The 27,919-nt window shown below is 40.3% G+C and overlaps 1 protein-coding gene across 2 annotated transcripts in view; it reads left to right on the top strand.

Moving 5' to 3' along the window:
* The first annotated feature begins 374 nt into the window (after positions 1-374).
* ATP2B1 (ATPase plasma membrane Ca2+ transporting 1) overlaps positions 375-27,919 on the top strand; it is a 103,043-nt gene continuing 75,498 nt past the window's right edge. Inside the window, exon 1 of one of the 2 annotated variants that reach the window (XM_070755807.1) lies at positions 375-605. The gene's annotated coding sequence lies outside the window, so the exon portion shown is untranslated. Of the gene's footprint in view, positions 1,071-27,919 lie in introns of both variants that reach the window. The other variant, XM_070755806.1, reaches the window with a different exon arrangement.

Raw genomic sequence — 27,919 nt, 5'->3', positions numbered from 1 at the left:
CATCCATCTCCCCACCCTCCACCCCGCCGTGTTTTTTTGTGGGCAGAAATAAAGCAACAGTATGATTGCCCGCGCGAGCGCCAAGCGGCCCGGCGGGGACCTCTTCGGAAGAGGGTTAATATCGGAAAAAAGAGGCGGGAACAAGGCAGCGCAAAGGAAGGGCAAAACGGCTACTAGTACTACCCACCGCCCCACTTCGCCCCGCCGCCCCCCTCCCCAAGGGAAACGCTCGTGGCAAAGTCAACGACCCGGAGCCCGCCGGGCCTCATCAAACGCCACGGCCCGACCCACACACGTCATGGAAACAAGCACGTCAACCCAATCCTACCCAATAGGAAGGCGACAGGAAGGCGGGGGGAAAAGAGGCACTCACCGCCTTTTCGGGCACCCTTCCCAGTCCCCGCCCCATCTCTCCTGCCCGCCCTCCCTCTATCCCCCCCACCCCATGCCCACGAAGGCGCCGTGCCTTCGAACCCCCTCCTCCTCCTCTTCCTCCAAATAGAGCGAGACCCTGTCACGTGACGGGGACCGGGGCCGGTTCGGAGCCTGGCAGCTCCTGGCGTGCTCGAGGCGGGGGGGGAATCGGCCGAGCACGGCGCGAGCGTGTAAGTGGCCAGCCCTTCGGCGGAGGGCGAGGGGTGGGTGGGAGAACGGCGCTGGGTCTTCTTTACGGGGGCTTTGGGGCGGGGACCCGACCTAGCCGCCGGCTCCTTCCCTGCTGGAGTGGCCTGGAGGAGAGGAAGGCGAGCGCAGCTGCTCGGCTTTCCACGCGCGCTCGCCTACCGCCGACTAACGAGGGCGAGGTGCTGCCAGGGTGTTTAGTGCCGAAGGCGGGGCGGGGAACCCAGCTCCCTCCTCCTCCGCCGCCGCTGCTGCTGCTGCCTCCGCCGCTGCCGCCTCCTTTCCCCCCTCCCTGCTCGGTGGCGGCGGCAGCAGCAGCAGCTTAAGCGTTCCGAGCTGGATTGGGGGGGGGGACCTTGCACGGCAGGCGAGCAGCAAGCGCTGGTGCCGATGGCGGCAGCCGCCGTTCTTGTCGCGTGTGAACCTGGGCGGAGGTAAAGGAGCCTGAGGTAAGGAGCTGAAAACGCGAGGGAGGCAGGGCGCCACGACCGGGGGGACCTCCAGCTGGAAAGAGAGAGGCAGGTGTGTCGGGGCTGCGCTGAGCGGCGCAGGCCGGCAGGCGAGAGAATCGGCGAGCCGGAAGGAGGTGTGTGTGTGGGAGGGGGGGGGGCGCGCGGTGATGAGACCTGGGTCGGCGCGGTGGGCCCGCTTGCGCCCTCTCCGCGGTGGGGGGGTTCACGACCCCGCCGGCCGCCCCGGAGCGAAGCGCCGTGTGACCTTGAGGGCACCCCCGTGCAAGGCGGGCGGCCAGTTGGCGGCTGCCCGGCCCCCAATCTCCGCGCCACCTGGTTACACCAAGAGCGAACTGCTGCTGCTGCTGCTGCTTTCCCCCCCTTCGAGATCCGAGAGCGCGCAGCTCGCTCCGCCGCCGCGTTGCGCTCTTGGAATGACCCCCCTCCCGACCCTTCAGCAGGGTGTCCGCGCCGCCGGCTCAAGAAGCCGATGCCTTGGCTGTCTCCCATTGCTTCGGTCTCCTCCGTGTGATTCCCTTTTGGTGGGGAGTCAGCTGTTCAGCCTTGTCTTGCAAGGGGATCGTTGTGCCTAGTTCTGAACTTGAGGCTGGCTTGCTCTGCTTTCCTACCTGTAAGATCGTTGACTTTTGACTGTGAGCTCTATTGCTGACAATGAAACGATTGGTTGTAGCCTTCCCTTTTTCCCCTGCGGATACCCCGACTACCAATGTATTCATAGTAAAGGAGACATTTCAGAAGCATCCTTATGAATTGTAGATTTAGCCTGCCAAGCTGGTCAAAAACAGCCGTGGACACTGTAGATCTTATGTGGCTTTTAATGCATGCTTGTAAGATCCTTTCTGGGGATTGCAGCCAGCACCCAGCTTATGAATTCACCCTCACTTGAGGGAGGGGGTGAGTGGAAAGGGGAAGCTATAATCCAAGTAGTATAGGTACTTGGAAGATTGGTGGCTGAGACTACTGTCCCATGAATTTATCAGCTGATATGTATTTTAAAGACATTGGTATAAACATCCCCAAATAGAGGAGAGACTTGAGATACATTGCATGTGGAAACTTAACTGATAAAAGTTGCCATGTGATATATTGCTGCTATGTATTGTAACCACATGCATTGTAGAAAATTTTCATTAAGTAGGGCAGGGCTTACCAAGTTGAAATACTGTAAATGCCTATTCTTTTGGCTTATTTATTTATTTATTTATTTATTTATTTATTTATTTTTTAATGCTGCCCTCCTCCATAGACTCAGGGCCAGCATATTGCCCCCACAATCCAGGTCCTCATTTACCTTTCCTACAGTTCTAATGCTGTTATAGCCACCCCCAATGGATAGTGAAGCTGCTGTGTTTGTTCTATAAATTTAAATATATGAATTTTGCTGATTTAAATGCAAACAGATACTGTTAAGAATTCAGATTTTTGAGATATTCACAAAGAAGAGGCACCAAATAACAAGAAATAACTATTAACAAATCAATGATGGTTACAGAGACAGTAGAAAAAAATAACCAAATCAAGGATTGTGAAGAAACAATAGAAAGAATAACGTTCACTATATTTGATTTATAGTGTAGCAAATGAAAGGTGTATAAATGTGTCTTAATTAGGAATTCATCAGAAACTGCTGTCTTAATGCAGTGGCAAAATGTTTTAAAGGAATAATACTGTAAGATTGGGAACCTATTTTACAGTATTCATCATCCCTTTCCTGATTATACATGAGAGACTTCTAAAAGCAGGATGGATGGAGAATATTACTATGAAACAGATGAAAGGGCTCTCAGTTGGTGTAAGGAGATTGAAATATTTCATGAACCCTGATGATATTCTCTGATTAGCAAGGAACAATATTGAAATATCAACACTTAAAATTCAGTTTGCAGATATGGCCTTATGTTTATACACCTTCATCCATAAGGATGATACATATTTTTACTTTTTAAAAGTTATCTGTAGATAATGTTATATATTAAAATGTGCTAAGCACATATTTTCTGTGTTGTCGTCTTACTTTTGGTAGTGATACAGAGTAATTGCATACAGCATTTATGTAGTGCTTTGTTTGCTAGGACCCATAATTCACAAAAGTGACTCTAGGATTTCTATAAGTTACATATTTAGGATATAAAACTTTCAGGCGTTCACATGCAGATATTACAATTTTCCAAAGACTTAAGTTTGGATCCTAAAGATACTCCTAGGTTTTTTGTTGTTGTTTGTAGGTGGTGAAATAGTCAAATTGGGAAAGTAGTGGTTTAACTGGTTACAAACGCATTTACAGGTTCAGCTCAAATGCTGAATTAAGTTTTTAAAATCTTCAAATAGTTTGATCAAGAATATTTAAAGAACTGCCTACAAATGTATGAAACCATTAGTTTGGAGGACTGCTTGTTGATCTGCCATTAAAAGTTCTTGGGGACCTGATATAGAATTGTTTAATATGTAAAAGTCTTTATATAACTCTACTCCAAAATATCAGTGATTCACTTTATCTGGGGCTTAAGCTGTTTGCACTATTATGTCTGTCATGTCTACAGTAACATATACTGTACATTAAATCTGGACCCTAACCCTAACATAATTTTTTATTTGAAAAAAAAAAAAGAAATTTAAAGTGCCTAAGCAGTATATTAAATAACCAAAATATGAAGTTAGAACAGTGGAAATCATTGGATAATTAATTCACAGATTATTCCAGTAATTTGATCTACACATTTTTGTTTTTGAGCATGACCATTCATTTTGAACTATTAAATTATATTGTATCGATACAAAAAAGAACAATTTAAATTAACTGAAATTTATTTAACTTTTTATTACTTTAAATCATGCATATCTATTGTCTCAAATGTATATTTCCCTTCACGTGTTTTCACTTGATACATTTTTGGTGCAATAATGGAACTTGATATATGCAATATTTCATTTTAAGATTGTGTGAAGGACTATACCTGTAGACTTCCATGTCTTAGGAAATAAAATCAGGGTAATGGAAATTACAAAATGAATCTTGAAATACTGTGTTAATTAAAGTACATATCTTAGGTTCATTGCATATATTATGATATGGGAAGTATATTTTCACTTTATTTTTCACTACTATTGTAAATTTTTTGCTTTAAATAAAGTTCATCTGTCTCTTTGCTATGTGAATATAAAATGAATTATCCTGTAATGTGTTGTGTACATTGTGGCCCAGTTTCTTTCCAAAAATATTTATTTGGTATTCATTTGCTGAACTGTTACATATTTTGTACATTAAGATTAATCAAATTATATAATTAATGTTAAAAATACTGTTGAGTTTTTCCACGGTATTAACAACTGCCTTCGTTCTTCATTTTGGAACAAATAGTGGTAACAATGGCTTCTAGAGTGAGGCTTTTTTCACAAATTGTCTTAGGGGCTTGGTTAGCCACAAAACAAAAATTTAAACTGAATGGGTTGGTGGGGAATCCAAGGAAATTTCCTTGGAAATTCTGGTGTCCACAGGAACCTTTGTTCAGTGACAAAGACCTTTGTTGTATAGTTGTGGCCAAAATGAGGAAGTAATTGTTGCAGATCCAAAGTAAAATAACATTCTGGAGATTCTGCTGAAGTCTTTTGTATCAGGAACTGAAACCCAGAACTTTTTTTTTTGTTCCTTGTTTTGTTCCCCCACCCACCCCCCCACCCCCCACCCCCCAAAAAAAAGTGGGGGCAGAGGCTTGGGTGAAGAGGTTAAGGTTAGTGATTATTCTTCTGTCTCTTAGTAATTCTCAGCACAGGCTACCCCACTGGCCTGAATACCCTCTGTTACCCACAACACAGCATATCCCATTGATGCCTTTACTCCAGTGTTCCCATTTTCTCCCCTTAGCTGCCATTATCTTGGGGCATTTTTCCACACCTTGCTTGCCATATCTTCCTGGAACAAAATAATTGGATTGAAATGGATTGATATCCTAAAGCACGCATGTTTCAGCTTGAGCACAGTCCTATCCCAGCTGTTCCCTGCACCTGACATTTTATCTATAGTTATTTATATGACTGTCAAGCATGTTCGAGAAATTCCATATTTTTTGTATTAATTGCACACAGATATTTGTAGTTTCCTGGGAACTGTGAGCCTGCAAGATTTTTATTCAAGGCTTCATTGTCAGACATCTGATTGTTATTTTTTGTATTGTTCTCTGGCCTAGTCTTCCATGATGCTATGCAATATAATATTGTACTGCATCAGAGAAACCATGAACACCGAGAAGAAATGCAGAAGGTTAGAGTTGTTAAGGTCAAGTAAATACTTGGGTAGTACTTTCCCACTTTTTACCACACTTGCACTTGCCTGTTACTTTTAGCCTTAACTATTTTTTCCTTTCTTTGGGCACCTTCCCTTCCTCTTTTTGCTGTTCATGCTATAGTCGTAGATTTGATTATGCACACATTAATGGCACTTCTATTTAAATTCAAGAGTACACAGAATATTTTTATATTGAAATAAATTGCCATTCAGGGCTTCTTGCTTAAGTTATTTTTTTTTAAAGTAGGTAAATGGTAAATTATGGGGCTATAGTGGTTGATTAGGTGTCATACTAGAGGCTAATTTCTATTGAACTGTTTGTCTTAGTTATTTAAGGAAGACAAATAGTCATAGTAACCATTCTTGGGAAGTATTTGTATTCTTATTCCACTTTTTAAAAACTATTTCTTGTTTTTATTTTTGTGTCGTGATTATGTAAGGACTGACGTGCTTGTCATTGTTAAGATTATTTTGATGGTTTTAAAATATTAATTTTAATTTTTATATTTATATAGCCTTTAAGCCACCAAAACCTTTTTGATTGCAATGAGACAGAATAATAATAAATAAACAATGTCATCTGTCTCTAGTTTTGAAATACTTGGTGCATCAGTCAATTATTAGACAACTGATATAATCAATATCAATAATTTTAATTTTAATAGTTGATATGAATCAATTCCAACAAAGTTCTTACACATGTAACGTTTCTTCTTTTGAATGCCTATCAAAATCTCTCTCTAGTCCTTATTTACCTTCTTTGTCTTTCCTGTTTATTTACAGTTTATTTACAGTTCATACCAAACCCTAATTTCTTTAAACATGTTATACTAAATTGACTGCAATTGGTTGAATTCACAGGATATACTAAGTCTAAATCAAAATCAGACCCTGCATCTGCGGGCATATGCTAGCTAGGAAGAAGACTAAGTCTAAATCTAAACCAAGGAAGACATTCTTTACTAGAATGTGTGAATGCAACTATTGCATTAGGGATTTTATTTACTAGTCCAGTAGAGGTTTCCCTTTTCACCAGGTTTTCTGTCTACTTTCTATTCTTAACTTTTCTTTGTATTGTGTATTACTGTACATTGTTTTTTCATCTGAACAAAATTGCCTTTGCCATTCTCCCCTCTGGTTCTCTTTCATAGGGGGTTCTTTTTGCTTGCATCTGTTAATCTGCTGTTTCTTTCAACTCAGTATATATTCTCATTTCAGAATTCCAAATGGTCCCGCTTACTGACATATGTCTTAATCTTTGTATATTTCTGCTTTTTCATTCTGTTCTTGTTTCTAAGGATCATTTCTGAACATACAGATACACATTGCCATGTACAGTACTGGTATTTGTAACTTAGGTAACAGTTGATAGGTTACAAGATAGGAACTCCCAGTTATTTTCCTATACTGCTTAACCTATTGTTTTGTAGGAATGATGTCTTTTTCATTATCTCTCAACTTCCAGAGCTCATAACAAAGCTTTTTCTCTTACAGTGGTTTACTCAATGAGGAAATTCCCAGCAGGGCTATCTCTGTGAAATGGAGACTTAGAATAAAGTAAAATGGACTCAGCTACTTGAGGAACCCTCTCATCACAGTGGGATTAGCCTGCCCCTCCCTTGTCAGGAGGTATGCTGCAGGTCCTGATTATTCCAACTGGTGAAATCCAGGAGCAGGGCCTTCTCTTCCATTGCACCTGGCCTGTGGAATATTTTGCTCCCCTCCCGTGTGAGGTCAGCCTGACCCTCTTGACCTTACAGAAGAGCCTAAAGTCCTGGCTCTGTCACTTAGTTTGGTGCCCCAATGGGGAGTATCACAGTAGAGGTGGTTGATTGAATACCAATGGATCCTACCTCCCCTCCCCCATCTTTTAATTGGGTGTTCTAGATTTTATATTACAGTGGTACCTCTACCTAAGAACACCTCTTCTTACGAACTTTTCTAGATAAGAACCGGGTGTTCAAGATTTTTTTGCCTCTTCTCAAGAACCATTTTCCACTTACAAATCTGAGCCTCTGAAACTAACCGGAAAAGGCAGGGAGAAGCCTCCATGGGGCCTCTCTAGGAATCTCCTGGGAGGAAACAGGGCTTCCACCCTCCCTGTGGTTCCCTCAATCGCATGCATTATTTGCTTTTACATTGATTCCTAACTTTTCTACTTATGAACCTGGTCACCGAAGGAATTAAGTTTGTAAGTAGAGGTACCACTGTACTTTATATTTGTAGTTTATACAGTTGTTATTACCTTGAGGAAAGATGCGTGGCCAATAAATGTCATAAATAAATAAAAAGAGATTGCTGGTAGTAGACGTAGTAGTAGTACCTAACATAACTGGATTATTTTAAAAGGGCTGTGCAGTCTCTGGTTTACAGATAAAAGTAAAACCAACAGTCTTGTAATCACCATTCACTGGGGCCATAATTTGCTTTAACACCTATTTTTGTTTGTGCCCTCAATTTAGTCTCAATTTCTGATGATTGCTTACACAAGTAAGTCCTTGCAGTTTTCTTGACATGATTTTTGGAAGACTTTTGCCACAATATTTTTACTGGGGTTGAGAGAAAATGACTAGTCCAAAGTTACCTATCTGGTTTTGTGGTTAGAATTTAGTCTTCCCTTTTCTAGTCCATTGTTTTTTTCCTTTATACAAAGCTGGCTCTCTCAGATATCTTATTGATTATCAATTTAATATATATATATATCCTGGTTTTGAGTATGAAATATAAAGATCCTCAGAATAATGGAAATAGTCTTACCAAATAATAAAAACAAAGCAATACTTGCCTTTAAGTTTACACAGGATGCAAAGGAGATAGGAGATGGCAAAGGAGAAGGAAAGAATAATTAGCTCTTAATGTTTCATGGTTCTTACAATGATCAATTGTGATGCAAATTGGCTGCTTAGAGTGATGCTGGCTGGCAATTTTGGTGCACATGGCCCTTTGGTTTCTCTTCTTAGTACAATTAGTTCCAGTTTGCCAGTGAGTGGAAGCTTAGGTAATAACAGCAGCACCAAATTGCCTAGTGCCTTAACATGCCTATACAGACATGCATGCATGTTTTAGTTTGAAACACCAGTTATATGTGAAAAACAAGAATGAGTGGAATGGTAGACTTCATTGTTTCTTGCTAACTTTCTTATGTGCCACATTTTATATGAGCATTTAAATATGTCACTGATGCTTGCTTGCTTATTTTAAAATAAAATGAACATTACTACAAGCTTACCTGATGTTAAATGTTTTTATTTAAAATTAAATATTTTTTGTTATTTATATGTAATTGAGACATAGAGGTTGAACTGTTTTTCCAAGATAGTTGGAGCACTACATGGCACACCTAGAGTGCTTGACTTCAAAAACTGGTGTTGACTCAAAGTACAGTTGTAAACATTAATAATAAGTGCATTATATAAACATATATCAAGCATGTATTATTGTGAGAATTATTATGACTATACCCACATTTACTTTCACAGTTGGGCCCCTGAATGTTGGTCATTGAGCAAAGTGGAGATTAAGCAACTACAATAGTGACTCTCCCAGTTGTGATCATTAAGTAGAATGCCAGACAAAGGACGCAGGTCTCCCAGGCATGGTGGGAGGCCTAGACCTTCTTCCCCTTCCATCTGAGAGACCAACTGTGAGAGCAGTCGATGGTATTTACTATTTTTTTTTTTTTGCTAAATTTGAGATCCAAATCCCTGCAGTATTGTCTCTCCTTCAGGGAGAGGAATGGAAATCCCCCAGTGCATTGAGACAACAGGCCTTAAATCCAACATGTTCTTTACTTGCAACCTTCCCTGTCAGCTTCCCCATGGACTTTCTAGGAAAGCTGCAAGAGAAGATTTCAAATAGCAATATAATAGAATAGAATTCTTTATTGGCCAAGTGTGATTGGACACACAAGGAATTTGTCTTGGTGCATATGCTCTCAGCGTACATAAAAGAAAAAGATACATTTGTCAAGAATCATGTGGTACAACATTTAATGATTGTCATAGGGGTCAAATAAGCAATGAAGAAAAAATCAATATTAATAAAAATCTTAGGATACAAGCAACAAGTTACAGTCATAAGTGGAAGGAAAAGGATGATAGGAATGATGAGAAAAATCTAGTAGAAATAGAAGTGCAGATTTAGTAAAACGTTTGACAGTATTGAGAGAATTATTTGTTTAGTAGAGTGAGGGCGCTCAGGAAAAAAATGTTCTTTTGTCTAGTTGTCTTGGTGTGCAGTGCTCTGTAGAAACATTTTGAGGGCAGGAGTTGAAACAATTTGTGTCCAGGATGTGAAGGGTCAGTAAATATTTTCACTGCTCTCTTTTTTGCTCATGCAGTCAGTATACAGGTTCTCAATGGAAGGCAGGTTGGCAGCAATTGTTTTTTCTGCAGTTGGCGGCATATACATTTAATAAATGCATTTTTAAAAAATATGAACTAATTACCAAACACCTGGCTATGCAACCTGAAGAGGTTGGCTTAACATTTTACAATTGCTGGAAGTGCTTTACGGAGCATTCTTTCCTTGACCATTAGTACTGCAAATGATCATAGGTTGAGTACTACCTGTATGTCCTCTCTTCTAATCCTCCTTTCCAAGGACTTAGCTGATTTAGATTTCTAGTTTAACGCAGCCTAGTAGTTCAGCCAAAGATTTTTTAAACAAGGATTTCTACCTAAATAGGCTGTGGCAGTGGTTGGGAAATTCATGACTTTAAAAAGCAGAACTGATTTATAAGAGTCCTAGATCTATGATAATAGGAACAACTTTAAGCACTAAGAGAAACAATTTGTGACCTTGGCAGATCAGTTGATCTTTCTCCCTCTTCTGATAGCTTTTCAGATAAACAATGAAGCTACAAAACTGACAGTATCTGCACTCTACCCATTGTTCTACTCAGTAGGCTTTTGAGTCTAAGGGAACAAGCTGATTCTTTTGAATCTAAGAGTGATATCCTCAAGAGGCAAAGGGACTGATAAGTAAAGCCTTCAGAAATAGATGGCAACGGGAAAAATAAAAACAAATTCTTAGAATGAATTACTTATTTTGAAACTGTTAATTATCTTTTGTCAATGATATAGGCAGAACAGTAGCTTCAGTCTTTAGGCAACATATTGAATTTTGGATTGGGCATATGGACCACTCGATTAATTGCCTGTTCAGTATGAACATTGCAAGTGTCAAATACCACTTACAAAAATTGGTTATGGATCTTAAGCCTATGCAAAATAAATAGGATCTCAATGCAGGTTTGAAGTGAAGGACTGAAGATAGGTCAGTCCACTAGATTGGCTGCTTTTCCTCAAGGCAAGTAGCTTCTGTGCTTTTGCAAAAGACCTAGAAAAAGGCCAACCAGAGAAGTGGACAAAGTACTAAGGGTGCTCCAAATAGGAAGTAAATTGCATGCTGCTTAAAGGATTTGCTTTGATAGTATGTGAGTTGAACTCTTCATTTATGATTAGGGCAATTCTGTAGAATCTGAGATATTCTCTTTACTCCATGAGAAGTAATTTTTTACAATGACTTTGTATTTGAGAATGAAATTACATCAACCAGAGGAGAAATGGACATTATTTTAGCTACTCTAAATTCATGGTTCCCTGCTTTCAAATCCCACCAAACTCCTTGTATCTCATTCTTATTGATCTTATTTTTCTGAGACAAATATTTGAAGTTTTCCCTTTGTTTAGAAGAATTCTGTTATTTATCAGTTAAGGCAAGCTAATCATAATGCTGTTGTTTAGAAAAAATTCTATTGCTATGATTTTAAAACATAATTTCATTAGTAGCTGAAAGAAAATGCCAAAAAGTAAAGCTGAGAAGCTGTTGACCGATACATAATACTGTACAATTGTTTTTTATTTCCTGTTTTGCAAGAAATAGATAAACAGGAGAAGCAGTTGGGGAAATGAAGAGGAAAGCTTTCCTTGCTTTTTTCTGTTGCTGGCAAAGAGCAAAGGAGTGAAAAGATATATGGGACTTCAGCTGTTGTAGTCAGAAATGAATTGAGTGCAGAGACAAGCTACTGCTTGTCTGGGTCACCCATTGCCTCTTTTCTTGGTAGCTACCGTGCATTAAATTGAGATAAGGAACTATGCAGGAAAAGATTTCATTGCCTCTTTCAGCTGCTTGCAAAATAGTTTTTTAAGTACCGGTAACTCAAACAAAAGGGTGCACAGAAGCATTGGCAGCTTTGACATCTCGGTAGGGGGTAGTTTTAAGTTTGTGCCATATTGCTGACTACATGTGTATGCCATTACTGACTGGCTAAAAAACTAAAAGACTTTGCTTTAGAATTGTGCCCATGATGAGGATAAATCAGCACCTAAAAAACAATAACTTATTGGACCCAAATCAGCATGGCTTTACTGAAGGCAAATCATGTCAGACTAATCTCATTGATTTCTTTGACTATGTCACAAAGGTGTTGGATGAAGGTGGTGCCGTGGATATTGCCTATCTGGACTTCAGCAAAGCCTTTGATACGGTTCCACATAAAGAGCTGATAGATAAATTAGTGAAGATTGGACTTAATCCCTGGATAGTTCAATGGATTTTCAGCTGGCTGAAGCGTAGACATCAGAGAGTTATTGTTAACAGCGAGTATTCTGAGCAGAGTCAGGTTACAAGCGGTGTGCCACAAGGGTCTGTTCTGGGTCCTATTCTTTTTAATATGTTTGTGAGTGACATAGGGGAAGGTTTGGTAGGGAAGGTTTGCCTATTTGCCGATGACTCTAAAGTGTGCAATAGGGTTGATATTCCTGGAGGCGTCTGTAATATGGTAAATAATTTAGCTTTACTAGATAAATGGTCAAAGCAATGGAAACTGCAGTTTAATGTTTCCAAATGTAAAATAATGCACTTGGGGAAAAGGAATCCTCAATCTGAGTATTGTATTGGCAGTTCTGTGTTAGCAAATACTACAGAAGAAAAGGATTTAGGAGTAGTGATTTCTGACAGTCTCAAAATGGGTGAACAGTGCAGTCAGGCGGTAGGGAAAGCAAGTAGGGTGCTTGGCTGCATAGCTAGAGGTATAACAAGCAGGAAGAGGGAGATTATGATCCCGCTATATAGAATGCTGGTGAGACCACATTTGGAATACTGTGTTCAGTTCTGGAGACCTCACCTACAAAAAGATATTGACAAAATTGAACGGGTCCAAAGACGGGCTACAAGAATGGTGGAAGGTCTTAAGCATAAAACGTATCAGGAAAGACTTAATGAACTCAATCTGTATAGTCTGGAGGACAGAAGGAAAAGGGGGGACATGATCGAAACATTTAAATATATTAAAGGGTTAAATAAGGTCCAGGAGGGAAGTGTTTTTAAAAGGAAAGTGAACACAAGAACAAGGGGACACAATCTGAAGTTAGTTGAGGGAAAGATCAAAAGCAACATGAGAAAATATTATTTTACTGAAAGAGTAGTAGATCCTTGGAACAAACTTCCAGCAGACATGGTAGATAAATCCACAGTAACTGAATTTAAACATGCCTGGGATAAACATATATCCATCCTAAGATAAAATACAGAAAATAGTATAAGGGCAGACTGGATGGACCAGGAGGTCTTTTTCTGCCGTCAGACTTCTATGTTTCTATGCTAACTACAAGAGTGGGGTTCCTGAGGACCTGATTCGCAGTCATGCCCTTGGATTTACTACCAAATATAAGTGCTTTAGAATAGGCGGGAGTGGTGGTCACATTGGTATGGAAGATATTAAATATCTTCCAAATGCAGCAGAAATATGCTTCTTAATATTGTTCATGGTTCTTTCTGTTTAGTAAAAGAAGCTGAAATGAATGATTATACAGTGATCCCTCGATTTTCGCGATCTCGTTCTTCGCGAAACGCTATATCGCGATTTTTCCCACCTGATGACGTCACTCTCTTCCTTCCTTTCTCATCTTTCTCTCTCTCTTTCTCTATCTTGCTTCTTCCTCTCTCACACTCTCTTCCTCCCTCTCTCATCTCTTTCTTTCCTTCTCTCTCTTTCTCTATCTCTCCCTCTCTGCTCGGCAGCGCAGCGAGGAGCCGAATCGGGGTTTCCCCTTTGCGTGGGCGGCGGGGAAACCCCGATCTTTGTCTGCTCGCTGCTACTGCGCTGCCCAGCAGATCAGCTGCTGCGCTGCCCAGCAGATCAGCTGCTGGGCGGCCGCAGCAGCAGCGAGCAGACAAAGATCGGGGTTTCCCCGCCGCCCATGCAAAGGGGAAACCCCGATTCAGCTCCTCGCTGCGCTGCCGAGCAGATCAGCTGCTGGGCGGCTGAAGGAACCTTCCCTGGGTCTTCCCCGCCGCCCACGCAAACTCCACCATCTGCGCATGCGCGGCCATGAAAATAGGGCACGCATGCGCAGATGGTGTTTTTTCTTCCGCAACCCTACATCGCGAAAAATCGATTATCGCGAGGGGTCTTGGAACAGAACCCTCGCGATAATCGAGGGATCACTGTATTTACTTCCGCATCTCTACTTCGCGGAAATTCAACTTTCGCGGGTGGTCTCGGAACGCATCCCCCGCGAAAAGCGAGGGAACACTGTATATGCTTCATGTTTGGAAAGAATACCAACAATACTAAAGATTAGCAGCCTTTGGGTGTAAGTGCACTATTTTTCAGCAAAGTATACTGAAATAGTTTCATATTCATCATATTTGTTAGTTTATATTTCATCTTTATTACATCTGGAGCAGTGCGTAAATTGGTATATGAACATGATGGGAAAAAGATGGTTTGCTAGAATAGAAAGGTATAGGTAGATATAATGAATAGTATTGAGATAAACTATTTTGAGTTCATTTGTTTCCTTATTTCCTATCCTGCATAAAATTATTTTGTTACTTTTTAGTACAGTGCTAAAATCATGTTCACATCCCCCCTCTCAAAACTGTAACATAATTGGTATGTGTATAAGTAGTACAGTATATTGTTGTATAAGTAGTCCTTAACCTATAACCATTTGGTCAGTGAGCATTCAAATTACGATGTTGCATGTATGGTGGTTACAACCAATTCTGGGAGTACTGGCTGTCCCAGTATCCACATGGTCACATGATTTGACCTTGATAACCAATTTGCATTTACACCCACTTGCCAAGCATGCCACAACTATGTGCTTGTCATTTGCAAACTTCCCTGCTGGCTTCCCCAGAAAGTCAGTGTGGAAGCTGACAGGGAAGGTCTCAATCTCTAATTACCTGTGATCTTTCCTTAGCACTTTTTTTTTGTGTCACATCCACCACATGCTCATCCCCATGCATGCCCTCTGACCGCACATGCACCCTCCCTCCTCTTCCCTCTGATGCCACTCTCACACCTTCCCCAATCCTTACTGCTGTTCGTGTGTATTCCTTCTTTGACCCACACCTCTTTGATCCACGATGTGCCTTTGATGCAGCTTCCTCAACCCTCATAATATATTCTTGGCTACCAAACCTGTACTGTGACTTTTGCACATCCTTCCTAGCCGTCCCCACATTCTCTTGCTCCCAGCCTACATAAGAGCAGCATGTACCTTCTCGCGGCCACGAGAGCAATCATGGGCTTCCCTAGGTATGCCCATGCCTGCACTGGCTGCCGATCAGTTTCCGGTCACAATTCAAAGTTTTGGTTATGACCTATAAAGCTCTACATGGCATCGGACCAGAATACCTCTGGGAATGCCTTCTGCCGCACGAATCCCAGCGACCAATCAGGTCCCACAGAGTTGGCCTTCTCTGGGTCCCATAGACTAAACAATGTCGTCTGGCGGGGCCCAGGGGAAGAGCTTTCTCTGTAGTGGCCCCGGCCCTCTGGAATCAACTTCCTCCAGAGATTCGAACAGCCCCCACCCTCCTTGCCTTCCCTAAAATGCTGAAGACCCACCTTTGTCACCAGGCGTGGCGATAATTACCACCAACCCTTTGTTTTGTTTTCGACCTCTATTGTATGATGGACTGGGTTGAATGTGTATGATTGTGTAGTTGGGGATTTTATTATAATATTGGTTATGTTATTAATGTTTTTAATTGGTTTTAAATTTTTACTATTGAATTTGTAATGCATTGTGTTATTGTTATGTTGTGAGCCACCCCGAGCCTTTGGAGAGGGACAGCACACAAATCTAATAATAATAATAATAATAATAATAATAATAATAATAATAATAATAATCATCTTCCTGCTGATTTCCTCATTAACTTTGTGGTTATGGTAAGCTGGCAGGAAGTTTCTTTGCCTAATGACAAGGATTCAGCTAAAAACTAGGTCCACAGGGTCACATCACTAAGCAATGTGGTCATGCTTTAAAACCGTATCGCTTAAAGGTGGAAACTGTGTTCTCAATTTTGGTAAATTGAGAGATACCTGTATTATTATTTTTTTAAATGTGGTTTCATTTTTTCATTTCTCTTGACTTATAGTAATGATGATGATGATATCTATTCAATCATGTCCAGCTCTTGGCATTTCTATGGGCCAGGTGTCTCCACATCTTCCAATCTTGCCCTGTTTCTTTGAGTTGTTCCGTGCTCTGGCAGGTGTCAGCTTTCAGGTGTCCAGTCACCATGTTCTTTAAATAATGGTTTATGACTTGTATATTATAAGATCCAGATTTAGTTTTAACCAAAGGATAATAAAAGGTGTTGAAAGTTATTTCAGGTAGTAAGCACTTCATTCACATTGGCTTCAATCAGCATTGGTTTTCCTAACGTGGTAAACCATTGCCTTGATGTATTTGATAATGAATTTTCTTTTTCCCTAAGGTAATATACGCTACGTACAATAATGTAGAAGTGGCCTAATGTCAAATAAGTTGGTTTTGAGAATCTCAAATGTGTGATTAAAGACATCTTACTCAACTGCAATTTTTTTCAGATTAAATCTGCATAAATTTGGATGTGAAGAAAAATAAGTTTATTTTTAGATGACATGTGTGAATGTTGCAGTTATCCTATTAAGAAATGTTTTCTAGTTTGGCTTGCAAATGAACAAATGACTGCTGCTAAGTTTTTTATTTGTAATTTTTTATAAATGATTATACTTGAATAAGCAATACATATTTAACCCATTTTATTAATTGGAATATGCTGTCCCTAAGTGAATTATTACATTGGTTATAATGTATGAATCTGCCTAGATTTAATATTTGCTTCAGACATTGGAGACAGTAGGACGATTGGTAAAATTTACCCAAATATTTCATTTGAAATTCAGTATTGACTTTTCATTAATCAGGTCCCCTGTGATCAGCCTCAAAGCACCATTTTGAACCTTGCTTCATTGGATGCTGAGAATACCTGTTAATAACATCATAAAATAGTATTTGGGTGATGTTTCCTCCTGTTAATTGTTTATGCTTATTTTTGATCTTCTAAAGTGTATCTAAAGTTACGGTCTGGCCATCACAATTTTGCCATGAGCTGGCCAAACAAGTAATCTTCATCCAGACTTATACTCCCATTACAAAATTGGCATCAGTTTTGAAAGCCTTCTTCCAGAATATTTCCTGGAATATATGATATCATTATGTGCTGAGTCCCCCCCACCTTCAACCATATATACATAACTTTGCTTCCTAGACATAGCAATATTTGGAAGGACTCTCATTCTTCGGTCAGTTTCTGATAATCATACATAATTCATTTCCATTTAAAAAGTTATTCATCCATATGTGTGACTCACGGAAAGGAGGAAATTCACATACTGACCTTTAAGCAGATTTTCTACAGAGAGCCCATCACCCCAGAAAAAAAACTGTCATAAAAGAAAACAACACATATGCAAAAGCCATGCGTAATATTATAACTTGATAAAGGTATTTTGAAACCTGAGATGTTAACATCCATAACAATAATGACCATAATTTATTTATTTATTCATTTATTGGATTTATATGCTATGCCTCTCCGAGGACTCGGGGCGGCTTACAACATATCAAGAAACATGAGGGTCATTTATCTATATGATATTCAAATTTGAAAATAGTTGGGGAGTTTAAAATGTGTCTTGTATCAACAGATCATAGGAAGACATAGGCAGGAGTTTCTATCTTCCCTAAAGCCACAATTCTTTGAAGGGTAAGGAGTATCATGAAATATACCCACCAACCGTGCAGAAGGAATAAAATGAGCTCCACAGAATCCCTGCTATGTGCGTACTCAGGATTAGTCTATATAAATATGCAGGAGAGAGCTTGTGGCAGTCTAACATTTGGAAATAAATTTCAGAAACTGACAAGATCATTCTGATGTTCAGTGTGCCTAATTTGTTCCTTAAATGCCTAATTGCCCTATATATTCAGGAGAAAGCTTGAAACTACATAATTCCTCTATACAATGAGGTTGGTAGCTGTGAACAGCAGGTGATTTGAGCCAGTTACTCTCAGCTCAGCTTGCCAACAGAATTATTGTTTTGAGGGGAAATTGGAGAAAGTGGTGTTAGATAATCTGACTTGACCTCCTGGAGGAAAGGAAATATAGGAATTATTATTTTTAATAAGTTAGCCTATAGTGCAAACATTTTACCCAGTATCTTAAAAAATTGAAACATTTTATGCTACTGCTAAACAGTTGATAACAGCTTCTGAGCAAAAATATGATTAGTGAACATTTGGTAGAATACAGATATACAGTATTACGTTTTTTCTATTTTTAGTGACCAAAAATAATATGAAAGCATACTAGAAGTTAAAGATACTATTAGAAACTGTTTATTCAATTTGTGTACTTTTCTCATAAATAGGGACTCCAAATTGTTAACCAGAATTGTATACATAATATAATTAAAGCAATGTGCGCGCACACCAAAAAAAGCTAAAAAAAAGGATTATATTCCAGTCTCCAAACATTCTCCACAAGAGTTCTGTTTTTATAGAAAACTATTAGTGAGGAAGTTTAAAATAACTTATGTTGATATCTGCCTTGGAAATATCTAAACTATGAAACAAGCAACTTTTCAGTTTTTAACTTTTATTTGGACAAAACTAAAACAGAAAAATCTCTGCATGTTTGGTTATCTTTTAAGTATCATTTAAAAAATGGAAAACTTAAGTCTTCCACTCACTTTTCCTAAAGCATATCCTGTTATAATTTTCTAAATACAGTAAATAAATATAATAATAATAATAATAATTATTATTATTATTATTATTATTATTATTATTATTATTATTATTAGATTTGTATGCTGCCCCTCTCCGAGGACTCAGAGCATAAAATACCATTTTATGCAATGAAAGGTAGCAGTTGAGTCCAAATGGATTATTTTCATGGCCGTGTTAATTACCATTCCCTGCCATCTTTGCTTTAGTCTTACGCATGGGCATTTGTCATCAATCCTAAAGTGGTAGGTGGTGCAAGCAATGGTGTAGGGTTCTGCTCATAGAATATGCTTGTAATAATATAGGTGTTTTTCCTGCAGTTTCTTTCTGTACAATAGAACAGAACAGAACACTTTATTTGGCCAAGGAACATAAGGAATTTTATTGATGTAATGCCAGAGTATATTGTCGATATTTTCAAGAAGGGAAATGTCTAATGATGCATGCAGATCTTCATGGTGTATAAAGGATGCACAGGATTTTTGGTAATTGGTCAGCACTTAATGCCATGCAAGTGTTATTATACGCGTTTGATTTTGGGTGAATTGGCACAGGCCTATCACAGAGCGTTCAGTGATCTCCTTCCATGACAGTATTGTTGCTGTTGCGTGTACATTGTACATCCACTGTCATTTTACAAATGGTATTCTAAGTAATGGAAATAGCTTTTTTACTAGATCTTTACTATTGACCTGAATGTGGAGGAGATACTGTAGATACTTAGTCTCCTTGATATTGAGGCACAAACCAAATAAGTTAAGATAGTAGTTCCACCTTTACTTTCCTGGTGGTAGCTGCAAGCAGGAAATTGTCAGCAAAGCCCAGAGAGCACTATGATGCAAATCTCACATTATGGTATCCTTGATGAAAATCAACAGCAATGGTAATTAATAGTGCATACCAACTTTCACAGGAAAGCTGTAAGAAAAACCGGTGATACATAATTCTTGGCTGCTGACATTAATATAAAGCATCTGGATAAATTTTATGAGTAGCTCAGGTATACCATGTTCGTGTAGAGTGTTTTATATCAATTAATGTTGCTCACAATCAAAAGCTTTTCCTAGGTTGAGGAAAACCATGTACAATGACTTCTTTGTGTTTTTCCATGAGCATGCAAGTTGCACAAATAGTATCAGTGCTCAAGCATTTGACAAAACTACACTGGTTGATACTTATTTCAAAAATGTCATGGAAATGCTGGTTGAGGAACGTCTCAAAATTTCCATTGTGTGCAGTGAGAGGATTTGTTGGTTGTGGGAATGGTGTGTTGGGTCAGCTTTGTTTTTGAAGAGGGGGATTACGGTTTTTGTGCCCCAATTAGGAGGCATGTGGCCAGAGAGTTGAAGAGTTTTCTTGACAGTCAACTACTGTACTACAAAGTTCTTTCAACTTCCAGATGTCTGCTGGTAGATTGTCCAGGTCAGTTGCTTTTGAATTCTTCATACTTCTGATAGCTTTGATAATCTTTTCAGGTGTAATGCTCAGGACTAGAGCAGATTTTAGTTGAACCAAAGAATTTGCAAGTATGGAAATTTGACATTAAAAGATGTTGGCGATGTGCTGTTGCCAGTGTTTCAGGATTTTCTTATGTTGCTGCCCATTTTTTTCTTAGCACACATGTAGTGTTCAATGCATTTACTGTCTTAGTGTACATTTTCACTAGTTGATAGATGTTTTTCTCATGTTCATTTAGGTACAATTGTTTATATAAGTCCTAGTACCATTGACTTTGGTCTTTACAACAGTTTTCTTTGCCACTCTTGCAGTGACGTTCACAGATGCCAATTTTTGTTGTCTTTTGCAAATTACAGTTCCACGTAAACTAATTTTTCCTGTATTTTCTGCTGGTGAAGTCACATTAGACAGGACAGAACCATCAGTGACTGATGCACTTTTTGAAAAACATATTGGTAGTGATGAGGTAGTAATTTACTTCTGAAAGGTCCAGGATTTTCTGTCCATCATAATGTTGCCATGAGATTTGTAACCTTCCTGCACATTTCAATGTGTGCTTAGGTAACTATGGAGAAACAGTAAGTCTTCTTGCTATACTTATATACAATCTTGTAGTCTCATTCGAAACTGTTATTTCTCTTCTTCATCACATCCATTGAGGTGTGAAGGCCAAGAAAGCATGTAGTTGATGGAGAGGGGCATCATTGACAATTAACATAAGGTGATCAAAATATCAGTGGACATCAGCAATAAAGTTCAGTGCGTGCTATAATAACCACACTTTTTTGTTGGAAATACTATGGTAGATTGTTTTATATCCTCCATTGATGTCATTCCTGGTCTTTCCAACAGGTATCTTACATGCACACCTTAGTATCTCTGCAAGCTCACCACTACATACAGTCAGCAGACCATGCCTATATTCAATGTGGCAATAACAAATTGTGCTGTTTGAACTAGCTTCTTTAGCTAGTCCTATCCGTGAACTGGTGGCTTTTCCCCATTTGTCATGATGGTTAGGCAATGCCAACTTACGTTGCTTCCAGGGAATGCCCTAACATTATTCAAATTTTACCAACTAGTATGCCTCTGAACCCTGATATTGTTTGATCTTGTTCATTTCGATACCATCCTTGTGGGTAGTAATATCACAAGGACCTTCTCACTTATTTAGGCAAAAACATCCAATGCCATATTTATTGCACCTGATTGTTGGGAGGCGTAGGTTTCTGGTTTATCTGTCTACCAAATAATTCTTGGCTTGCATTTCAGTTTTAGAAATATGAGGGGATAAAGTATTCAAACAATGGACAAAACTCCATTTAAATTGGGATGAAACTGTTCACCCGTCATATGTAATATTACCTATATATTTAATATAAATTGATGTGTTGATCTCAGTTTAAGCATGTTAATTTGGCAAGCTTCAGAGAATACTCATAGGATTTGTTTCATGAAGCAGAGATAAATTTGGTAGTTTGAGCCTTATGAAAATTTGAGTGTGGGATTTATAGTGCATTAAGTATCAGACCAAGGCCATTTTATTTGGAATATTACACCTATCACACCTTATACTATTCTACTATACATTTTCTGTTATGGGAAAATGGTAGAGGGGAAATTATATTAAATTGCTAGCGTGTAACTACAACAAATTATTTCTATAATCCTTTCTCTTGCACCTACACGGAAAGAAATGGGTGGACTTTCCTGAAGCCCCAGAGTGCAAAAAAACCCCACCTAATGGACAAACCGGAACTTTGGAAAATACACTTCTTGTTTCAATTTTTTGTTCACCAAATATATATAGTTAAGAATGCCTAGCAAGAAACTAGGACCATAGTTAAGATAATCAACCCAGTCATAGCTTAGCTTGATTTATCTAGAATAATGGGAAAGATTCATCCAGTCTTTCATTGTATCTTATGAAAACTGATTGGGTCTAACTTAAGGCTGCAGACCAACCATCCCCTCCTCCAGTAGTCATACAAAGGGAGATTCGTTATGAAATGAAGAAGATTTTAGACTCTAGATTGTATAAGGGTTGTTTACAATATCTAGTGCATTAGAAAGCGTACCCTTTGTCTGAGACTATCTGGGTAAAAAGTTGGGATGAAAAAGTTGACAGATTGGTTAAATAATTCCACAACCAAGCCAAAGGGTCCTGGGGAGGAGGGGAGTTATTGATGCAGTGTTAACCCCCTATGTTATTTTTCTTTCTCTCTCTTTAGGATATAGTTTTCTTCTAGGGGAAGCTGCATGTCAGGGTGAAGCCATTTTATTTGAGATCTTAGGCCCGCCACACTTTATACTATTCTACTATGCATTTTCTATTGTTGGAAAATGGGAGGGGGAAATTGTATGAAATTGCTACCATGTAGCGATAACAAATTCTTTCTAGAAAGCCAAGGTCATCCTTTGTCTCTCCACCTCTGCATCTACACGGAAAGAGATGGATGGACTTTGCCAGCATGGCAGTAGAAGATTGGACAACATGAAGGGCTTGTGGGTGGGGGAGCAGGGACTTGAACTTTCAACTGGGTGGTGAAACCTAGGAAGCTTCAGATTCAGGATTTACCAGATGTGCCAACATGGCTCTATTAATAAATTGGAACTTGAAGGAATATTTTGCTTTGGACTCTGGTTTAATTTTGGATGCTCTTTGGAACCCTGACATTAAGGTGTAATGCATGCAGAAAAGTTCTTTAATATCTGCAAATGAAAAATCATCTTCTAAATGCTTGTCATCACTCTAATTTTAATGATGAGATAAGTGTGTAAGTGGAAAATCATTCTATTGATGACAGTTATACGTAAGAATGTAGTGGAAAAGGGTTAGTCAGTGTTTCTTTGTAGAAGAAGTTGTTCTTTAAGCATAAAGGGAAACGGGACTTCATTCTGTTCTATCAATGATATAGTTTAGATTCCTGGTCAAACATTATAGCACATTTGTGGCATTCTTATGAGATCAAGCTTTTATGTAAAACTTACCTTCATCCAGAAGTCTGCAGTTAAAATAAAGTTATAAAAGTTTAGCGTATTTTGCATGATAAATTATTTTATGAGCATCATTCATTGTCTTGAGCAATAACCTGATGTTAAAAGTTGGTTCACAGGAAAGCATGAAAATAAAGTTGACTAAAATTGTATATGATATTTCAATATAGTTGTGCCATGAAAAAGAAATGTACAGTGGTACCTCAAGATACGAACCCCTCGTCTTACGAACAACTCATGATACGAACCCGGGGTTCAGAAAAATTTTGCCTCTTCTTACGAACTTTTTTCGAGTTACGAACCAGCGTTCAGAGACTGCTGGGAAGCCGCGCGGCTGTTTTAAAAGGTGACAGCCGGGCGGCGGGGCTTCCCAGAAGCCTCCCGAACGCCGGTTCGTAACTCGAACAAAGTTCGTAAGAAGAGGCAAAATTTTTCTGAACCCCGGGTTCGGTTCGGGAGGTTGCTGGGAAGCCCCCCAGCCTGGCTGTCACCTTTTAAAACAGCCGCGCCGCTTCCCAGCTGTCTCCTGAAGCCGAACGCGGAAGTTCGGCTTTAGCGTTCAGCTTCAGGAGACAGCTGGGAAGCGTCGCGGCTGTTTTAAAAGGCCGCAGCCGGCCTGGGGGGCTTGCCAGCACCCCCCGAACCTTGGGAGGTTGCTGGGAAGCCCCGCAGGCCAGCTGCGACCTTTTAAAACAGCCGCGCCGCTTCCCAGCTGTCTCCTGAAGCCGAACGTCAAAGCCGAACTTCCGCGTTCGGCTTCGGGAGACAGCTGGGAAGCGGCACGGCTGTTTTAAAAGGTCGCAGCCGGCCTGGGGGGCTTCCCAGCAACCTCCCGAACCGAACCCGGAGTTCAGAAAAATTTTGCCTCTTCTTACGAACTTTGTTCGAGTTACGAACCGACGTTCGGGAGGCTTCTGGGAAGCCCCGCCGCCCGGCTGTCACCTTTTAAAACAGCCGCGCGGCTTCCCAGCAGTCTCCGAACGCCGGTTCGTAACTCGAAAAAAGTTCGTAAGAAGAGGCAAAATTTTTCTGAACCCCGGGTTTGTATCACGAGTTGTTCGTAAGACGAGGGGTTCGTATCTTGAGGTACCACTGTATCTACAAATTTGGCCATCTTGCTGCTCCCCTTTCATGTTAAGCTCATGCATAAGCAAACTAATAGATTTTTGAGGGACTCCATCTCTTTCTCAACTCTAATTTTCTGGGGTTTTTTTAAAAAGTCAATTAGCAATTCAGGCTTCTTATCCCATGACTACTAAGCTAACTTAATATGTGATAAGGAACTTTATCAAGGAATTTTTTTTTGAAAATATAAGTATCAGCAGAATTACTTCCATATATGTGGTTGTTGATACTTTTGAAAATATAAGTATCATCAGAATTGAAAATATAAGTACTGTATCAGCAGAATTACCGGATACACGCACATGTATGGAGCTTTTACATTTATCAACAAACTAAAAAGGTTAGTAAGGCAAGATTTATTCATATTGATTTCCCTTCAGCAAGTCTTATTCCTCTATGCACACATTATGTTTTCATTCATTCATTCACTGTTTCTACCAATCAGATGTTAGAGTGACTGGACTATAATTTCTTGTATGTTTTACTTTTAGAAGCATCATACACTTTTAGAAGTATCATACAGTGGAACCCCGACATAAGAGCTGCTCTACTTAAGAGCAACTCGAGATAAGAGCTGGGAGGGGAGAGATATTTTTGTTCTACTTACAAGCCCAAATTCGAGATACAAGCGCCAAGGAGCTGTCTCCTGAAGCCAAACGCTAACTTCCGCGTTCGGCTTCAGGAGACAGCTGCGAAGCGGCGCGCGTGTTTTAAAAGGTTGCAGCCGGCCTGGGGGGCTCGGGGGGGTGCTTGCAGCTTTCTTTCTTGCTCTTTTTCTTTCTCTCTTTTACCTTCCCTTCCTCTATTTCTTCTTTTCTTTCTCCTTCCCACCTTCTTCCCTCCCTCCCTCCCTTCACTCATTCCTCTCTTACTCTCCCCTTTCATAAGTTTCCTTGCTTCCTTCCTCTGTTCCTGTCCCTTCCCCCTTTCTTTCTTTCTTTCTTTCTTTCTTTCTTGCTCTTTTTCTTTCTCTCTTTTACCTTCCCTTCCTCTATTTCTTCTTTTCTTTCTCCTTCCCACCTTCTTCCCTCCCTCCCTTCACTCATTCCTCTCTTACTCTCCCCTTTCATAAGTTTCCTTGCTTCCTTCCTCTGTTCCTGTCCCTTCCCTCTTTCCTTCCTTCCTTCCCACCCTCCGTCCATTCATTCACCCATTCCTCTCTTGATCGCTTAAAGCCGGTCCCTGGTGCAAAAAGGGTTGGGGACCTCTGTCCTACAGGATTGGGTGGCAGAGAAGTTGAACATATGTAAATTTAAAAGTTTAAGAAAGTTTACAAGTTAAGTGAAAGAAACTTCATTATTCATTTATATGTACATGTACATTTCTTCATTAAAAACATGTCTTTCTGCATAATTTAGACTAACTTTGTGAGTTTTTTGAGGGCTGGAACCAATTAAAATTATTTACATTAATTCCTATGGGGAAAAGTCGTTCGAGATAAGAGCTGCTCGACTTAAGAGCCCAGGTCCGGAACGAATTAAACTCGTATCTCGAGGTACCACTGTACTGACTATCTGTTAGGTTTTTTTTACTTGAATGCAAGTTACTTTAAGTTCTAGATAGTATTTTATGTTGCAAGAAAATATATTATTGCTCTTCTACTTAAAAACAAACAAAAATGCTTATGTTACATCCAGTGTTTACTGATAGAACTGATGTGAAGCAACAATTCTTGCTTCCTTATATTTGCCATGAATATAACCTAGTTTGCAGGTCTGGAAGACTGCAATATAACAAAAAGCTATCAGAATACATTGTAATTCAATTAATCGGTACTGAAATTGACACAACTTGGCTGCTAAAGAGCATATATTTTAAAAACTAAAGTGTCAAGCTGTAGTAATAAGTTAAATTATTAAATTGCTTTCTTTTGCCAAGTGTACTATGAGGTACGATTTATGTTTGGTATTAACATATGTGGAATTCAATATCTTAAAAGTTTTTTTTTAGGTATATAGTGTTGTAGAGGAATTCAGACATGATTTCATAGGTACTATAGCAGAGATGGGTTCTTCCCAGTTTGCACTGATTCTATAGAACTGGTAACAAACCGCTGGTGACATCACAGAGCTGGTTCTATTGGTGCTGGTCCATGGACACTGCCATTTTTTTGTTTTTTGAATTTTTTGGGGGAATTTTTTTTCTTTTGCGCATGCACAGAAGCCAGGTTTCTGGCACTGCGCATGCCCCGCCATCTTGTTTTTGACTTTGTTAGGGTTTTTTGTGAATTTTCGGCACTGGGTGTGCACGTGTAAAGCGCATGTGCACCCAGGAGATGCAGTCACATGGCACAGGGAGGAAGCAAACTGGCAGTGAGGTAAATTAGAACCCATCCCTGTATCATAGGTTACCCTGCTTCAACTCTTTGGTCTAAGAGGGAAAGGAAAATGCTATAATATTTTTTAGATTCCACATTATAGCTTATATAAATCAGACAGAATTCTAGTTTGTACGAATTTAATATCTTTAGCCACCTATCTCAATCAATAACTTGGAACAGTTTACAATTAAATTTCTGAAGTTGCGTGTTTTGAATTGGCAACTGAGGTTGGCCATATCAGTTCAGTGGTCTCCTCTGGACTAATTTCCAGGTAATTTGATCCTATCCTCGACTCTGATTGGATAATCAGACCTTGACTCCAATTGGATAACAGAGTCGACTGACAACGAGTCAGCCGAGGTGACTGGGGCCCGTACTTGTCCATCTGTCTGGGAAGAGTTTGATCTGGTGACACCTGATGAAGTGGACAAGGCCATTGGAGCTGTGAGTTCCGCCACTTGTTTGCTTGATCTGTGTCCCTCCTGGCTGGTTTCGGCCAGCAGGGAGGTGACACGGAGCTGGGTCCAGGAGACTGTCAATGCTTCTTTTGCGAGGGAGTCCTTCCAGGCTCGGAGGCACTTGTGCGCCCCCTCCTCAAGAAGCCTTCCCTGGACCCAGCCATTTTCAACAACTATCGTCCAGTCTCCAACCTTCCCTTTTTGGGGAAGGTTGTCGAAAAGGTGGTGGCACTCCAGCTCCAGAGGTCCTTGGAAGAAGCTGTCGGGTTTCAGGCCCTGTACAGCACGGAAACTGCTTTGGTAGCGTTGATGGATGATCTCTGACGGACCCGGGACAGGGGTTTATCCTCTGTCCTGGTGCTTCTTGACCTCTCAGCGGCTTTTGATACCATTGACCATGGTATCCTTCTGCACCGGCTGGAGGGGTTGGGAGTGGGAGGCACTGTCCCTCAGTGGTTCTCCTCCTACCTCTCTGGTCGGTCGCAGTCAGTGGGGGTTCAGAGGTCGACCTCTAGGTTTCTCCCTTGTGGGGGGTGCCTCAGGGGTCAGTCCTCTCCCCCCTGCTATTCAGTATCTACATGAAACCGCTGGGCAAGATCATCCAGGGGCATGGGGTGAGGTACCATCAGTATGCTGATGATACCCAGCTGTACATCTCCACCCTATGTCCAGTCAATGAAGCAGTGGAAGTGATGTGCCGGTGCCTGGAGGCTGTTAGGATCTGGATAGGTGTCAACAGACTCAAACTCAACCCTGATAAGACGGAGTGGCTGTGGGTTTTGTGTCCATTACCCTGGGGGGGGAATTACTGACCCCCTCAGAGAGGGCCCACAACTTGGGCGTCCTCCTCGATCCACAGCTAACATTAGAGAACCATCTTTCAGCTGTGGCGAGGGGGCCGTTTACCCAGGTTTGCCTGGTGCACCAGTTGCGGCCCTACCTGGACCGGGAGTCACTGCTCACAGTCACTCATGCCCTTATCACCTCGAGGTTCGACTACTGTAAAGCTCTCTACATGGGGCTACCTTTGAAGAGTGTTCAATGCAGACTGCGGAGTGCAGAATACAGCTGTGAGAGCAATCATGGGCTTTCCCAGATATGCCTAT

The sequence above is a fragment of the Erythrolamprus reginae genome, chromosome 6, assembly GCF_031021105.1.
Source record: "Erythrolamprus reginae isolate rEryReg1 chromosome 6, rEryReg1.hap1, whole genome shotgun sequence".
NCBI classification, from domain to species: domain Eukaryota; kingdom Metazoa; phylum Chordata; class Lepidosauria; order Squamata; family Dipsadidae; genus Erythrolamprus; species Erythrolamprus reginae.
This window is presented reverse-complemented; position numbering and strand designations above follow the sequence as displayed.